Source organism: Artibeus jamaicensis, unplaced genomic scaffold (assembly GCF_021234435.1).
Source record: "Artibeus jamaicensis isolate MK-2021 breed Jamaican fruit bat unplaced genomic scaffold, CSHL_Jam_final contig_2170, whole genome shotgun sequence".
Lineage (NCBI taxonomy): Eukaryota > Metazoa > Chordata > Mammalia > Chiroptera > Phyllostomidae > Artibeus > Artibeus jamaicensis.
Genome location: NW_026521445.1, coordinates 634,503 through 653,375, shown reverse-complemented (window position 1 = coordinate 653,375; position 18,873 = coordinate 634,503).

The following is an 18,873-nucleotide window of genomic DNA, read 5'->3' as shown; positions in this document are numbered from 1 at the left end:
CCCAGCCCACCCCATGTTCCCCACCTCCCTCCCATTTCCACCCCCCTTAGTTCTTGTCCCTGTGGTCTTCATACTTGTTCCTCCAAACCCCTCCCCTTTTTCCCCCTGAAATTTCCTTCCCTCTCCCCTCTGGTCACTGTCCCCTTCTGCTCTTTTTTGCTATTGTCATCCATTTCACTTTCTATTACTGGGTTTTAAACCCCACAGCACGGGGATGTTACTTCCTATTTTAGGAGATGATGGTAATAAGAGAAAAGTTACTGTAATTACCCGTGTAGTTACCACTTATGATGCTGCTCCTTCATCCCTCCTTGCAGCTGCAGACTCCAGCTGGTACCCTAGTCCTTCTCGCTGAAGAACTTGCTCTAGAATTTTCCTGTAGGGCAGTTCTGCTGGTGATAAATTCCTGCACTTTTGAGTGTTTAAAAGAGTCTTTATTTCACCTTCGCTTTTGAAAGAGACTCTTTTGCTGGGTTGAGAGTTCTAGGTGAACAGGTATTTATTTTCCTTTCTGTGCTTCAAAGATGTTACTCCGCTCTCTTCTTGCTTGAAATTGTGAGATACCTTTATCCAGTTTATGTGTTCTTTCAGATAAGCCATATGTTTTTCCTCCCGGTGCTTTGAAGAATTTTCTTATTATCACTGGTTTTCAAGCAATCTCATTAGACTATGCCTTGGAGTGGCTCCCCTCGTATTTCTTGTGCTTAGAGATTGTCACGCTCCTTGCATCTGAGTGTACGCTTTTCACCAAATCTGGAAAGTCCGGGCCTTTAGTTCCTCAAATACTTTTATCTCCTTTCCTTCGGGCACCTCAGTTCACATAGTCCACTTGAGGGGATTCTCACTCACGGATGCTGTGCTCATTCTTTTAATTATTACTTTCTTTTCTCATTGTCCCTGACTTTGACAGTTTCCACAAGTGTTTCTTCAAGTTCACTAATCTTTTCTTCTCCACTGTCTATTGTGTCAGTCCTGCTCACTGTACTTCTCATCGAAAACATTGCACTTTGCACCTCTGTAAGTCATTTTTACATGCTCCAGGTCTCCTTTTAAGTGTATGGATATAATCACTGACTTAATGCCTTCAATTGGTAATCCTGACATCTCTGTCGGTTCTGCATCACTTTCAATTGACCAGATTTTCTCTTTCTTCTGGGTTCTAATTTCTTGCTTCTTTTCGGGCCTCATCATCATCCTTCACTGGATGCCAGACATTGTGAATTTTACCTTGTTTGATACCAGATATTTTTGTATTTCTATAAATATTCTTGAGCTTTCTTCTGGGCCAAAGTTAAATATTTGGAAACAGTTTGATCTTTTGGGGACTGACTTTTAAAATTAGCTAGGTCAGACCACAGCAGTATTCAGTCCGGGACTCATTATTCTCCACTTCTGAGAAAAAAGCCTTCCGTGTCCTCCCCCAAGACTCTGGGAATCATCGGGTTTTCCGGTTGGTGGGGACAGACCCATTTTTATCCCTTCACGGGCACGGTGCTGTCACCTTTAATCCCATCAAGATTTTTTTTTTCTTGGGCTTTGGACAGTTTCCTCACATGCACTGGTGGGTCAGCCCTCAGCTGACTCTGAACTTTTCTGTCTACGCAGCATCTCCCGGCGCTCTCTCCTGCCGACTCTAGTTGTCTGGGTCTCCCTGGACTGTTTGCTCCACCTTGTTTGCATGTCCATACACGGTGACCTAAGAACGCTCTGCAGGTGGTAGGTTGTTACCCATCTCTCTGGAATCATTGTCCCGAGAATAAAAATGAAAGAATGCTTTTAATGCATTTAGTCCAGTGCCTGGCAGTGTAGCAAGTACTTAGTGAAAGTTAAGTGCCATCGATACCATTATATTTATTTGAGGACACAGCTTTGAAAGTCTGAACCCATGAGTGTGTACACTGCAGACATATGCTTGGGGAGAGACAGATGAATAGAGAGGCTATTTTATTTGTTTACAGAGAGTCTTTTGTAGCTTCACTAACATCCTGAATCTAAGTGGGTGGTAGCACTTGAGAACATGTTGAAGATTCACAGGGCACTGTGTTAGGGGAAGACAGATGACAAAGTAAAGGAGTATTTAATGACGCAAACGGATTTATGTAGAGATACATATTTATCTTCTATAATCCCGGCACATTTCTGCCCTGGAGTCTCACGTACTGATGACTAATGCTTTGAGGATGAAAAAAAATGTATATAGGCTCTGCTACACCGTTTCAGTAAAGGTTGATCTCTGTTAAAGGACAGATTTCTGGGGCCAAGGCAGCCCCCTGGACAGAAATCCTATTTACACTTTAAAATAAATGAGTGGCTGAAAGTCCTCATCATCAGGCAGGCCGCCAAGTACACCAACCATGTACATTGGGAAGAACTGATTGGCTTAGGAAGAGGGCACGCCCAGGATGGGGGTAGGAAGGGCTGGGCAAAGAAGGCAGGGGTGCCGAAGTCAGAGTGTTGCCTGGCAGGGACGGTATCCCCTACTCCTTTTTCCTGCTTTTGTTATTAAAAACAGTCTCTCTGAGGTTGGAAGGAGCAGCTCATCTGTGAATGTAATCTTGCGTTAGCCACTAATTGTTTCAGTCCTGTCACTCAGGAGCAGATCATACGAAACCATTTCTGGAATTCATTTCAGCTGTAACCTTCTCTGACAGCCTTAGCCAGAGTTCCCCAGAAGGCCCGGGATGAAGGAGGTCTGGGGTGGGAGTCCCAGGGTGCGGGCAGGAGGGATGGGGGAATGCAGCATACAGTAGGAAGGATGGAGAGCCAGAATAAGGATGCATTTTCAAGTCGACCTCCCCTGTGAGCTACTCATGACTGCATCCCATGGAACTGACTGCAAACCCTTCTTTGGGGTTTCTCAAGACGGCTTGTGAAGGAGAAAGGGGAGTGGGTGGGGTGAAAAGGGGAAGTACCTACCCATCAGCTCCGGTCCTCATTGGCTTACCCTGTGAGGCCTTAAACAACCCCACGCTTGGGGGCCCACACACATGAGTGCCAATCTGGACTTCCTGGCATCCTGTTCCAAGGCATCAATAGAAGAGCCAAGGACAGAGACAGGAGACAACGCAGGAGACGTACAAGGCGGGGAGGCTGTCAGCATGCACCTGCACGAAGCTGGCTGGAATGTGGATCATGTCCTGAAGACATATAAAGACACTGAAGGAATTTAAGCTGAAGGGCAAAAATATCAGAGTTATGCTTCAATAAAACCGTTCCGTTGATGAGTGAGAAATAAAGTAAGGGAAGCAATTTGGGGAAAAGGATGAAATGGGAGTAGGCTGCAAAAACAATACTAAGGACATCCTTTGTTTAAGGAAACTGAGACTTGGAGAGTTTAAGCAATTTGCCTGAGGTCAACATGAATGAGCAGTAGCACCAGGACTTGAACCTGGGCAAGTCGACTCCCAAATCCACACCCTTCACTGCTTCACCGTGCCGCCCTCAGCTCTGAGTTACAAAGACATGAGCAAAAGGAGTAGCAACAGATAATTCAAGGAGAGACTGTGAGTGTAGTACTAAAACTAGGTGGTAATTTTCAGTTGCTTTTTATAAAAAGATCTGCATTGGAGCTCCAAATAAACCCTAGCTTAAAACACCCTTTAAAAGCTCTGGGGACAGAATCAGGAACAAGGGGAGAAGGTAAAAAATTTTTAGTTTACTGGGATCTGATACCTATCCTTGACCTGTCCTAACCTCCCCCCCCAGCCCCACCCCACATTCCTCCAGGAAGTTCTAGAAGATCCTGGGAGGCAGAGGATGGAGGGTAGAGAAGGGATTCACACACAAAGGTAGACCCTGTGTAGACATGGAGCAGACCATGAGACACTTGCAGTTTTCATGCCAACGGTCACCAAATCAGCTGTCAGCTATCTCTTTATGTACATTCTTGGGATTCATGTCATATTTGAGGGGAGGAGGGCTATGAAAAAGTAACACCGTTTTTAAAAAGTGGTCCAGCACATTTATAGCAAAACCAGTATTAAAATCCTTTCTCCAATTTGGTGTTCTCCCTTAAAAGCTTTCTACCTGCCCTGGAGAAGAGAGGACTCTGCTGACGGCTGAAGTGCTTCACGTCCTCACCTAATTGGACGCATTCATCACAGCAGGCCTGCAAAAGCCCCGCCCAGAATCACGCTGCCTGAAAAGCGTAAGATCCTCTCAAGACGACTGCCATAAAGCAGTGCATCCATTCACGGCCTTGTTGCAGCTGCCTCCTGCAAACCCCTGGATGGTTTGATGTTATCCCCAAGGCTTCCTCCCAGAATGTCTGGTTCTCTGCGTAATGAGGCCCAGGATTTCTTTATGTTTACTTTAGCACCTTTCTACAGGATGAGTGACTTACTATTACAACTGAATTAAACATGGAGGACTTTTACACCAACCCTAATGGTTATGCTTGGCATTGCTATGAAACTTTAAAAAAGAAAAAGAAATTACAGTTAAATTTTTTTCTCTCTTGTCTCCCTGAAGAAGGCAGTAAAAGGATGGAAAACTGTCATGCTGTAACTGGAAAATTAATCACATCAAATATTCTCTTAGACTAATCAGGTTATAAGTCTGGAATTGGCTTATATAAAACAGATGTTTACATTCTCATTCTCTTTGGTACTAATGTCAAGAGAAGAAAGCACAGAAAAAGCTATGTCATGACATACTTTGGGGAAGGCAACACTCGGCTCTTGCTTTTCTTAAAATGAAGCTACGGAGCCTGTGGTCAGCGAGGGGGACAGGCAGAAGTGGGGAACGCGCAGCGGGGGAGGGGGGCAGGGGGGCAGTCTCTGCTCCTCACATAGGCAGAACTCCCTGTCTGTAATGGAACACGAAGCCCGCTGCCAAGGGAAGAGGGAACGGCTCACAGCACCAGCAGCGGACACAGCAACACGTGTCTGGTAGCTTATCCAGAGGGAACCTCCCTTCTGGCTCAGCTGGTGTCCTAGTGCTCTAGGACTTACGATGCTGGCATGCATTTCATTTGTGATCTCCTCCAGAAGGACCTCAGCCACCCACCCACTCCCCAAAATAAAGGCCAAGAGACCTACTAACTGCCCCTATACTACTTGGGGGAAAGTTTTAAAAGCCTAACTGAATGCTTAATGGAGAAGAGGGATTTGAACTAAGAAGGTCTCAGAGTCTCTTTCAGAAACCTATGTTGGAGAAATGAAAATTTCTCCAAAATGACCCCTCAAGAGACGGCCTTTCGGTCCTCCATCCTTTCTCACAGTAGTGGCTGTCCCCCGAAAGTCAGGGCCCAGGCAACTGTCATGTACCCAGTCCCTTCTGCTTCTTTACCCCAATTCTAAAGCTGGCAAGGATTTTAGGGATCATTTTTCTACTCTAGGGACTTCATTTTTACAGAGAGAAAACTGAGCCCTAAGGGTGACTTGCCCAAGAACTCGTGAAATTTTTAAGTCGGGCCGGAAGTATATTTCAGGGTCTGTAATAGTCACTCTTCCAGCTTTACCAGATGTACTGGCTAATATTTATTGAGTACTTACTGTGTCACAGGTACCATTTTAACTGTTTTATATGTAATAGCACCTTTAATCCCCTTTAACCCTCATCCCAAAGCTATGAAGTGGTCAATATAATGACGTGAATTTCACAGAAAAGGAAACTGAAGATGAAATTCATACCAATGGGGCAGGTCATGTCTCCTCGGTCTCATAGCTCATCCTTCTCTCTTCACTTTTGTTTTTCTCATTTTGCCCCTAGTCCACACTTCCCCTATTATTTCACATCAAACTTTAACTTGTCATAAGGAAACTTTGACATATCTAATTACAGTACATTTCAAAGCTCATCATTAATATGATACACATACTATATTGGCTTCTTTTGCTCTGTGAATTAGGCATGAAGCATCCTCTGACCCTGGATGAGCATGTCCTACCCCTAACCTTGTTTCCAAGCTTTCTTCCACCCTTAGCGATTCAAACCAACTTTATATTGTTCCCACGGTGCCATGAATTCCTTGAGAATAAAAGCTAAGTATGAGTCTTTTTATGAACACATGATACCCAGCACCCAGTAGGAATGCAATAATATTTCTTCAATGAATTGCTGAGTTCATAATTATTACTAATAATAACTGTCATCTAATGAGCACTTGAACCTGGGCATTAGCAGATAGGTGCATTTACGTTCATGAATACATTCAATATTCACAATAACTTTGCAAGAGAAGTATTTCTATAACCATTTCAGAGACAAGTCAAGTAAACTCAGAATATCAAGCAATTTTCCCAAGATCGGTAGTATATGGTGCACCAAGGAATAAAACGCAGGTCCATTGGGAATCTTTCCAACACATTCTAGTGTCACCATGCAAAATAACTTTTAAAGATTTTATTCATTTATCTTTAGAGGGGAAGGGAAGGAGAGAGGGATAGAAATATCAATGTGTGGTTGCCTCTCGTGTGTCCCCCACTGGGAACTGGCCTGCAACTCAGGCACGTGCCCTGACTGGGAATTGAACCGCGATTCTTTGGTTCGCAGGCTCGCACTCAGTCCACTGAGCTACACCAGCCAGGGCCAGAATAATTTTATGAATCACCCGAAAATGGCATTTCTAGGATAATAAATATTCTAGGGACAGTTAAGGCCAAAATAATTGTTTGGACTCTCTTGTTTAGGTGAAACTTATTTTTACTCACCTCCAGCTAGATCATCAAAGAGTTGTAGCAATGAGGACAAGTTAGCAAAAAGTAGCTTTAAAAAAAAGTGGCTCTACAAAAAAGGAACAGTGTGAAGCCGTGACTACTTAGCCGCTCATCTCTTCATTAGAAGGAAACGTTCACGAATGCCTGTGACTCCCTTCTATTCAGCACAAAGGTCTACGTGAAAGGGAGAGATCAGCATTCTATTATGGATTTACTTGATAGTGAAGAACATGAAAAGACATAAGAGTACAGTTTTGGTGGTAGGTGTAACCCGTTTTCTCTTTCCACCTTTACTCTAAGGATATTTTTTTAATGTGAAACATTTCCATGCTTTTTGCAGACCTCTCACCCTGGTCTTAAAAGTAGGGTGTTTCCGAAGCTAAGTCTTTGATTGTGAATACAGTATCCCAGAATTCAGGGAGGAAAAGAGCTTTGAAAATCAGAAGACACCTACGTTCTAGACAGCTGGGAATCTGTCCTAATTCTAAGGAAGAGAGGAAGAATTTCTAACTTCTTATCTTACATTCCAACATTCAGTAACTCCTTTTACCAGAATATTTTCCCGTAGTATTTCTTCTAATAGAATTCAATATCCTTTCTTCTTTTTTTCTGTCTTCCGAAGAACTACAGCTGGTCACAACCTTCCACATTTTTTTTTTTTTTTTTGCTGCATCAGTTAATGAAAGGGGAAAGCTGTTGGCTTCAATAATAGTAAACTGGATTCAGGCTTTCTGCCTTTATTTTTTGATATCTTAGCCCTATTCCATTTGCATCAATCAAAGTATAATAAATAATTCCAGGTGCCTTTGAAGAAATAAGGGAATACATCATGAAAACCAACCTTTCATTTTTAGTCGATATTCAGTTAAAAATCAGGATGATTTTGAAAACTTTTAGCAGAAAGAAGGCTAACATGAAACCGTGGTGATGGGCTACAGTGGAGGACATCAGGATGAGCTCAAGTTCCTGGCTCCTCACCATGTCAGGACATCGGAACCAGGAAGTGGTCCCTCACCAGTCACCCAACTGGCCAGCCAGCTCCTTGATCTTGGACTTCCCAGCTTGCAGAAATACTAGACAAACATGAAGTGTTTGAATGCATAAAAGAACATAAGGACTGGATTCTGCCTCCTAGAGAGCTGCCCCTGAGAGATAAAAGGAGCCAAGCTGGGCAGAGCTCACAGCAGAGCGCACTTCCTATAACCCATGGAACTAACTCCAGGTCCACCTCACCTACACTGAGAAACGAAGAACAAGAGCGTGTAAGAAATCATGAACTCAGGTTTGAGCTATCACTCACTGAGATGTGTGTGTGTGCAGGTTAATATGCATACATGTCTTTCATTGCTCTGGCAGCTGAGACGGCCTAGGAGCAAGGACACTCCAATAGCAATGAGCACACTGAGGGCTCAAATCTTCCTTCCTAACAGCAATTTCCAATCAAATAGGCCAGGGATCCTGGGAGAAGTGGCTGATTCCAAGGCTGGGACGGGGAAAATACAAGATGAGTTTGGAGCATCATACAGGGCAGTGAAGGAAGGAAAATGCGAAAGAAAACAAAACAAAAGATACACACACGCCAATCAATGGGAGAGGTCAAAAGGACACAGGAGTCAAATGAAAGAGCTCCGAGCTCAAAGCTAGAACACTCTGAGCAAGAAAATTGCATAACATTGAATTATAACTCAAAGTGTAAAGTAAATATCCTTGGATCCAGAAGGATGCAAATAAATAATTGAATCAATAAATAAATGAATGAGTCTTCTTCCATGCAAAAGACTTGCAAATAACATATGTGGATGCCTCCACCTCAAGGAGATGAAGGATAAACACCCATCCTTTGAGTGTGGGCTACAAGTAATGTCCTGTTCTTCAAGGTACAGTAAAGAAGGGGGGGATAACTTCACAGAGGGGACACCTGGCCCACACCAACTCTGCCAGTTGATCAAGGTTAACGTGATAAGTCATACTGATAGCACGTGCTGTTGATATGTGTGATTAGAATAGCATCTGTAGTCTTCCTTCCAAGAATCCCCCCAAAACTTCCTGTCATTGTCTAGAGAAGCCTGAAGTGCAGTATGGCATCCCAGATGGAATTCCGAAACCAAAAAAGAGTGCTGGGTAAAAACTGAGCAAATATAAAGAAAGCATGGAGAGGGTCACTTAATGTTTAGTTAATATGGGTTCACTAGTTGTAACAAATGTACCAGTGAAAGATGTTAGCAATAGGGGCAACAGGGTATTGCCTGCAATGGGAACTTTCTGTTCTATCTTCACAACTCAGTTATAAATCTAAATTAAGAGGTTATTTATAAAATAAAATAAACATATAGCAAAAGTAGCCCTGAAACCATTTTTAACGAGGCATGAATATGATAGCATCAAGAAACACAAATAGTATTTATTAATCACTTGTCATCCATACAATAAAGGGAATTCAATAATTCATGGTAATGCATGAGTGTATTTTACCAACAGAATAATGTCTTACACTTAGAAGAAAGAACATCTAAAAGGGATTCTGTTGGGCCTATTGGAAGTCAGACAAATGGCATACATTACATAAATAAACATTGAAAATGCACCCTAAAGCAATAATACTACTATTGCTCATTGCCATATGAAAAATCACTGTCACTTAAGTGAGGCTTATGAAGTGTGGTATGAATTACTGAAACACTAAAGATAGAAGAGGTTCATGGTTATTTGTTCAGAAACCTATTTCAAAAAAATTGCAACTGCTATGCTCAATCAGAACAGCTTGCTAATGGACCCAAATTCATTAGCATGTGTATTGCTTTGTTTGACTTTATTTGGTGGCAAACTCCAGCCCAGGGCCAGCTCATTGCCTTGCAGCCTTTAGTCAATGTGGCACAAGAGTCGGCAAAACCCCAGACCCTTCCCTGGAAAAACTGCTTAAATAGCATGTCTTATCGATGATCGATCAGGTATGTGGTTTTCTTATGAAACTTGACCCGTGTTAACCCAGGAAAGAACATGAGCAGAGGCCAAGCAAGTTCTTTTAAGTGACCCTGATGGGGGAAACATTGCTGAGATTTGATGGACAAATTTCAGCAAAATCTTTTCTCGCACATTGCAGCTTAATCCCGAGTCTCTCCACAGAGGATTTTCTGTACTAGATTTAAAAGCATCTCCACAAATTCCTTTTGCTGTGACTTATTGGCTGGCCACAGAACTACATGTCAAGAGTGCACAGAAAAAGGTTTTCTTTTTCCCCCACTGGGCCTATAGTTTGTGTCTGAAGGTTGATTTCCTAAACACAAATGCACAATGAACTATTAGAAGCATGGAAACTCACTCAGTCATCCCCAAAGGGCATTCCTTAATACTAAATATTTAGCTCTATGCTGAAACCAAGAGTACAAAATTAGAACCGTATTTAACAGATGTTGAAAAAAATGGGCATTATGTCAACTAATTCAAACTATCAACATTGCCACGATCATTCTATGTATGAAACAAAACAATAATGATAAATAACTGTATACCAAAATTGACAAAATAAGGTTTATAGATATCCAGCAAACATACCTGACTCCCAATTTGTGTTAAGTCTTTCGACTGAATTCAGCCTAAAAGAAATTAGGTTGTCTTTCAAAATCTGTGGAATGGCCAGAAATGACCTTCCAAGATGCTATTTGAAGCAATCAGACGAACCAGACACAAAGTGATTACATCATAAACAAGAGGAAAGCGTGAGATTTTATGTTATCCTCAGCCTCCACCCCATCCCAAGCATGTGTATGTTTGATGAGCATTTATTTACTCATAAGTCATCCAATAAATAGTTATTAAAAACTTTCTATGTGCCAAAAACTAGGGAAAACCGTAAAAAGATGACATCTCTCCAGCTGCATTATGATCAGCAGATATCAAAATTTTTCATGGCAATAAGCTTATGTCTTATCTAGATGTTGAAATTTTATTAATCAACAATGTGCCTCTTTGCTTCTATTATGTTACTAGTCTCATTTGCCTGGAGGAAAAAATAAGTATATTCTAATATTTCTACTAAATCACTATTTCAGTTTGAATTTTTTTTAATTGATTGATTTTTAGAGAGAGAGAGAGAGAGAGAGAACAATTTGATGTCCTCCTTGTTTATGCAACATTCATCAGTTGTTTCTTGTGCCCTGATGGGAAATCAGACCCACAGCTTTGGCCTATGGAGATGATGCCCTAACCAATGGAGCTACCCAATTAGGGCTAAATAAGTACCCAGGTAGGGCTAAAATATATATATATTTTATATATATATATATAAATATATATATATATATAAATATATATATATATATTTTTTTTTTAATGGTTTAGGATCAACACAGGCATTAGGAAAGTGTGAAAACTATATTGCCCTCTGCTGGCAGGTTCCTCAAGTACAAATCATCGCATCTGTTTTGACATTTGACCATGTTCTTGAGTCTTTGAAAGTACAGTTCGACCTTAAGAGATTAGAGTTAGCTTCTTACAATACCTGAAATTCCTTTTGACACCAAGTCTAGAAATGTCTAGGCAATGCTGATAAGCCGTTGGCACCAGCCAAAATAAATACTTGAAGACAATGTTTCACAGCCTAGCAGTGCAAAATTCGGAGATATCTTAATCTCATTTTACTGAGCCTGAATTTTATTATCCAGGACTATCCGATCCTGCAAACTAGATAGCTTTAAATTTGAGTAGTCTATGTCATTCCATATAACAGACTCTTGTACCTCCATGTGTGTGTGCGAATTTACTCCAGTTAAAACTTCAGATTCTCGATGAGATTTGGGGATGTGACTATTTCAAGATATTTGTGTAAATTCTCAGTTTTAGATGACCCCGTGTTAACAAATTGAGAGGCTTTATAAAGTGAAAGTTCCTCGTTAGTTGAAGAGCTGCGCTTGGGAGTTGCTCCCAGCATTGATGAATGAATGGGTTTCTCTTTTATCAGACATGTAGAAGCTTTGGCTGCGGGCTAGCACTCTTTCATTTCATCTCTATGTTTCTACTGCTTAGCATGGTGTCTCATTTATAATACATATTTAAGGGGAGCTTGTTGAATAGCGAGGTGCATTGGCCTCTTCCACTGACTGTGTTTAATCCAATGAGGCCTTATTTCTCAATGAAAATGCTTGCAGTGGAACGTGATATGCTATGTAGGAGGAACAAGTGTTGGGAGTTGGAGAGGCTTGGATTTACATTCTAGCTTTGATGCCCGTCTGTGTGGTAGGAAGGGCCACCGAGGCTCTCTGAGCTGAAGCTTCCTCGTCTGTGAAAGAAGAAACGTCACACGTTCTTGGGGTGTTGTAGGGGTTCTATGAGATGGAATAGGTGAGGCATCGGGCACTCCAAAGTTTCATTCTCTTCCCTTTCCTTTCAGGTAAATTATGAATTTCTTTCTTTTTGAGCAGTATTGGGAAACAAAGTTAGCTCAGGTCCATTTGGAGAAGAAAGGGCATGTGTTGTAGTTACGCTATTTATTTAAATTGTCCAACTTTTCTCTTCCCTACCAGGAATGAGAATATGTATGTATAAGTTCCCATATTTTGCCTGCTTTAGAGCTTCTTCTGACTTCAAAAGAGGTTACCTACAGTAGAAAAAGCACTAGAAAAAAATATTTTTTAACTGTCATTTCCCAATCAAGCAAAAGTGGAGAAATTATAACACCTCCCATGAGATTAATGATTTACAGATTTCAGAACACTTTAATCTGTACTCTCTCCCTTTGGTTTCACATTAGCCTTCATTTTAAAGCTAAGGATGGACACTCAAAAGAGAAAAAAGTGGGCTGCCAAATACGGGGTCAAAACCCAGAAGTCTTATGTTCTGACTCAGCCAGGGATCACCCACCCCGAACCCACCTGGGGATACATGGCATCCTGTGTTCTTCTTAAGAGCAGCCATTATGTGCTTACCGGTGCCCCCTGCTGCCCACCTTGGGCATTGCACCCTGGAACGCAGTCCCCTCCTGCTGCCAACGCGATTGCAGTCTACTAGCTGAAGGAGACAACCAAGCCACAGGCGGAACTTGTTCTTTTTTTCTCTTCTCAGTGACTCACACGTGGTGAGTTTTCTGAAATTAACTCCTTCCCCAGCGTTTTACAAAGCCTAAATGCCCTCGGTGGTATTTCTTAACGGTTCTGGGGAAATTTCTCAGTGTATTTTGCACATTAAAGACTACAGAAAGTGTAAGCAGAATGGAAAAGTTGAAGCCCTCGTCTGCAGGGCTACAGACCCAGAGTCTCCATTAGAAACAGCTGTGTCTGCGAGTTTTCTTCTGTGATGCATTTACTGACATTCTTGTTGTGTTGCCAGTGTGAGCTGGTGGCCAGCTGTTCTCGTCATATTTTAATTAAAGGAGCTCCTACATCGTCAAGAACTAGCCTGTGCAAAGATGTGCAACACCTGTTCGCCGCTGCTCGTGCACCAGATCCACCACCACGTCTACCCTTAACGATGTGATGTATTCTTACCCTCGCAGCTCCGCATCCCAAATAACGGTATCGGGCTGGGATGAATCCCTGTACCTTTAAGGGAATTCTATCCCCCTGAAACAGTTTGCAGGATTGGGTACGCACATTCTTATGCAGACAAGGCTTGCTCTTTCAACATATTCTCACGTGGGTCCATTATTCAGAAACGGGTAAAGAAGATTGGCTGTAAATACATGCCGGTTCGAGTTCATTTCCAGTGGGGAAAAAAGGAATAATTGTTTCTTGTCTTAAAAAGCTCAATCAACGATGGGAAACTTCAGGAGGTACGTTAAAGACTAAATAGAGTAGGAATAAAACATGGGAAAGGAAAGTTAAGTATGAATAGTATATTTGAAGAGAGTATGTTATGAAATAGAAACTTGACTACCACAATTCTACTGTAGTCAACATATCAATAGTATGTGTAACAACTTCCGGAAAGAGGCTTTCTGGGAGGCAAAGGTCATCTTTCACGTGTATAAGCCTATGCAATGTTCACAAAGAAAGCACAGACCTAATTTTAATAAATAATAATTTCTAAACCAACGGATTAGAATTTGCTGGCATTCACTGCTTTTCTTGTCTTCTCATTAGCCAACTGCATCTGCCAATTCAAAACCCTTGTTCATCTTTCTTCTCAATCACGCCACAGAAAGAATCACAGAAGTTCTGTGTTTTTCCTTACTAAGCCCAGGACCCAAATGTGGCATGGCATTGGCCAAAATGATCAACTGTATACTCAAAATTGCCTTCAAGTTCAGGATTCAAAAAAGAAACCTCATTTAAGTTCCAACAGTGAGCTCCTTCTGATCATGTAACCGATGTTCCCTACCTTTATCCTTTCCCTCTCTTTCTCCAGTACTCCTTGGGGCCTTGGCCTCTGCTCCCCACTTCCCCTTACCCCCTTCCCTCCCCGAAACAGAGAAAAACATAACATTAAAGGTAGACTTTCTTTGGGGACAAGAGGAGGCAGTCCAGGACTGACTTACATAATGATTGAAGAAATAGCCTTGAAAGTGTGGTAGCAATTTCTACAGCTTCACCATTTCCACCTTCTATTCTCTGAAAAATCTCTCAACAACTGATGGTTCTTAAGAAGTCCTAAGAAAACTCAGTCACTAAAGTCATCCCTAACCCAGGTTTCCCGCCCCTTCAATAGGGCTGATAACAGTCTCTGAGAAGCGAAACAAGAGGACTAAAGAAAGGAACTGAGAAAATCTTTATTGTTTTCTTCCCCCTCCTCTCTGAAAGAAGAAAGAAATTATGGGGAAGAGGCAAAAGGGGGAACAAATGAGGAAACAGCAGCAAAATGCAGTCACACACAGCATAATGGGCAACTTTTGGTTGGAAAGAATAACGGAATGGTAAAACGAGGTCCATATCAGTCACGAAATGGCAATTCTAGCACATTTGGCTCACTTCCAGTAATATCTCTACTTCTTATCCCTACAGATGTATTAGCTCAATAATGGAGTACCACCCAGCAGTAAAAAGTTCCTGCTTTGAAGAAAAAAAGTTGGTTCGGCAATAAAATTTGTAAACTTTGTTTCTTCAATGCCTGAGGCACTGCTTCCAGAAGCTTCTCTAGCCTGGTGTTATGAGCACATACAGGACAGTATAATAAAGACAATGCTTTCAGGGAATGGCTCCTACAGTTTGTTACTAGAGAGATTTCGAAATAAAACTGTAAGTGAGATGTTTAATGGGGTTCTTTTTTCAAAAGAAAACTAGTTCATGAGATGCATGCTAGTTCTCACATTCTTAAGATTTATTCCAACAGCAGTAAACAATATCACATTTGCCTTGTGGCTCAGGTTAAGTGGATAATTAGTTCTGAGTTCTACTATATTCTGGTATATCAAATCTGACAAGTCTAACAAAATCCAGGCAAAATTTGAACGAAAGGCATCAAGTGTTTAAGACTTCCCGAAAGTCCATCTCCTCCACAAAGACGTGCCTGAGTAAGGTGGCAGCTTCCTGTCCTCTGGCCCGGTCCTTGGTTTCTCAGTACCACAGCCAGGAATCTGACCCACCGTGAGCACTGTTAGGGAGGTGAGGGAGCTGTGCCAGAGCTTGAAGATGGGCAAAGCCCTGATCTTCAAGAGTGGGGAACATAAGGAATAAAGTATAACATCTCTGAAGTTGAAGACTCCATCTTACTTACTTTCTATTGCCAGTACCTAGTACAGGGTCTATAACATGAATGAATGAATGAATGAATGAATGAATGAATGAACATAAGCAATTCAAAAACATTCTGAAAACCATAGACTGGCAATTATAACACCTCCCTTGTCTTGGAGAGAAATGCAGCAGGTCTTCACCCAACCCATGTGGCTCAGTTGGCTGGGCATCCTCCCACAAAGCGAAAGGTCACCGGGTCAATTCCCAGACAGGGCTTGTGCCAGAGTTGGGGGTTCGGTCCCTGGTTGGGGAGAGTATGATGTTCTCGCTCACATCAGTGGTTCTCTCTCCCATCAATGTTTCTCTCCCTCTCTTCCTCCCCCTCTTCCTCTCTCTCTAAAAATAAATAAATAAACATTTCTGAAAAAATTACAGCAGTTCTTCGAATAATGTCTTCATTCGATGGTGAGATTCGTGGGAACTTAGCTCATGTTTACATCAACGAGCCTGTGGTTGGTTTTGTTGTATGTTGTTTTACTTTAAGTATCAGAACCTGCGTACAGTGACGACCTACTGTGTGTAGATGGATTGTGGCCCCTTTGAAAGAAAGAAAGCCTAGATTCACCAAGAACTTGCCAGGATTCTATTCTTTGCCTTGTTCTGACCAACTTCGATCAAAACACACTCAGCATGCTAATCAGATTGGTGGCTGTTAAAAGATTGGTGAGGACAGTTAATACACGATATAACCAAATATAGATTCTACTTTATCTCGAAGATCTTAAAAACAGACTGAAAGACATCTACGTGAAATTTTAACAAAGGCAAATGAAAATGACTATCTTTAGATTCATGAAAACAAATTTGAAATAAAATGTGAGAGAATTTGGACTCAGTGGTTTGACAAATATGGTATGGTACGGTACAGTATGGTATGGTATGGAATGAAAAAACAAAGATTTCAATTGACCACAGCTCAGTAGGAGCAGTGATGAGAGATGGCTGCTGATAAGTTAATGTGGATTTAGTGTTAATAGAAAAACATTCTATACCCACTGCAAGGGCAAACTCTCCACTGCATTCTGCATTAGACAGAGTCCGTCACAGCCTCTGGTGCGTCACTTTAAGAGAAATGCTTACCAACCAGAGAGCACTGAGAAGAGCATGGCCGAGGTGTTGAGAGACTTGGAGGGCTCATGAGATGAGGGATGTTTGAGAAAGCTGGAGCATCCAGGTTGAGGGAAATGAGTAGTAACCTTCAGGTTTGTGTTTATATATTGGGCTTCAAGGATACTGAAGTATAATACTCATCACCCTTGGTTTAAGATACATTCCCATCACTGATCCACAAATGTTCTTAATGTTCTGAATTTCTCTGTTTGATTGTTTGCTTGTATATATTTAATAATGTGGCAAGATCCCATGAACCCACCACCCAAAAAGGAAATAATCTCAACTTCCAGTAAGTGCCAATAATAACCTTAACTCACTTGCCATAACTTATTTCCACCTCTGGCGGATGCCCCAAGGGTATCTCTGGCAGATGGCTACAGAGACAGGCCCGTTGACACTCCAGTGATGGGGTGGTGAGGTCTACATACCCTCCTCTGGAAACCAGGAGAACCATCCTAACCACCTTAATAGAAAATAAAAGATGAATATTAAGACAAAATTGTGCTTCTCAAGTCTTGTGTCCTGCCAAGAAGTCTTGTGTGCAATGATTTTAAAAAGGAGGAAGGAAGGAAGGAAGGAAGGAAGGAAGGAAGGAAGGAAGGAAGGAAGGAAGGAAGGAAGGAAGGAAGGACTAAAATGTCAGACAATAATGCCACTTTCTACATTGTGGACAAAGAGTCAGAAAGTCTAAATCACTGAACTCATCTCTGCACCATCATAATAAAGCTCATGATTTTCCAAAAGTCACAAGGTACCAATAATACGTTTTTCTCTGTGAAATGTCACAGCGCTTCAGGAAACTGCTAATGATAGTTCATGATTTACATCTCTGTTGAATCTATGTTTCTGTTCAATATTTACAGACTTTTGTAAATGTCAATGTGCTCTCACATTTATACAGTCTTCCTTGAATTATAAACTCAGAGAAAGATAGAGACTATTTTACAGGTACGCTGTGTGACGAGATGCTTGGAGACTAAAATGAGCACAAGTAGTGGTCTTCGTTAAACAGCACTGTGTTCTGACTTCAACTGTGAATGGAGGTGCTGTTTAACCTCCCTCATGGAGTTACTAGGAGGTTAGATAAGAGAACAAGGGTGAGGCACTTGCTCAGTGGCTATAAATCAGTAAGTCTCCGCCCGATGTCGTCTCCATGTAATTTTCATACTAAGAAAAGTATTGAGCATCAACATTTATGCTTAAAAGTCAATGTACAAAAATGTTAAAATCCTTACCCCTAGACTGATATAGTTAGAAATGGCAGAGTATAGAGTAATCTACCTAAAGCACAAGCTTTGGAGCCCAACAATTAAGAATTTAGTTTAAATGTCTCATTAAAAAATGTTGGAAACAAGAAAAAGGGAGGGGAAAGGGGATGGAAAGTTCTGTTAGAATGATATCAGTTGAAGGCCCATGGAAGAGTTAAGAGACTGTCACGGTTTAATTTACTAATTACTATTGACTGATTAAATGCTCCAGACTTAGTGACGTTACCACGAAACTTACATATTTTGTCCAGTAAAGACGCAAATAAAGTCTAATTTGTGGAACACATAAGCCTGAAAGTTAAGGTTATTTCCCTGTAGGACATTAACCAGTTTTTGGTATCTGGTCCAGCAATCTTACCCTCAAATTTTTTGTTTTATTAAATTGCCTATATGTATCTAAGTCTTCAAATGTTCTTTGAACCACTTTTAACATCTCCCCATTCCCTCATTAATAAATGAGTGAATAAAACTTTTTGACGTATTCATTTTATATTTGCGTGGGAGTCCTGGTTTTAATTTTCTAACGATCGTATGTTAAAAGCCCTGAGAAAGCTATTAGGAAAATAGTCAGACTTTTTTTTACAGAATGAAAAATTATTTGGCAAGGTGAGTGATCACTTTCTAATTTACCTGTTGAATCAATTCCGTTTTTCTTCGTAGGTTTGTGTAGCTGGGCATTTGTGTGCTGGGGCTCTGGGCATGATTAGGTACAGCTGCTACTCACTGCGGCAAGAGAAGTTGGCGGAAGTTCTAAGGCCTCTTATACAACTGTATTCGCAACGAGTTCAAAATCGCTGTAACAATTGCTATTGGCTTCCCTTTCTTTGCTTATTCCAATCTTTATTAATGATCTGAGAGATAAGGCTCATGTTACCACATGCTAACAATGTCTGGCTAGCATCACACATATGAAATACAGTTTCGTTCCAGTTTTCCTGCCAACAGGGGAGAAAAAAAAAAAACAAAGTCGAATTCTGAAGGAGTGGACTTGTTGGTTTAAGCTGTTTTGCACCTTGTTAATATGTAATGCTCGCCGTCACAGAAATATTTGGCAATACTTGGGGTCGCATTTCCACTTAATTCGGGACTAGTTTGAGATATGTGAATTATCAGAGGTTCACATACCCCAAGTTCAGAGAAAAAAGGCTGTGCACAATTCAGATTTGCACT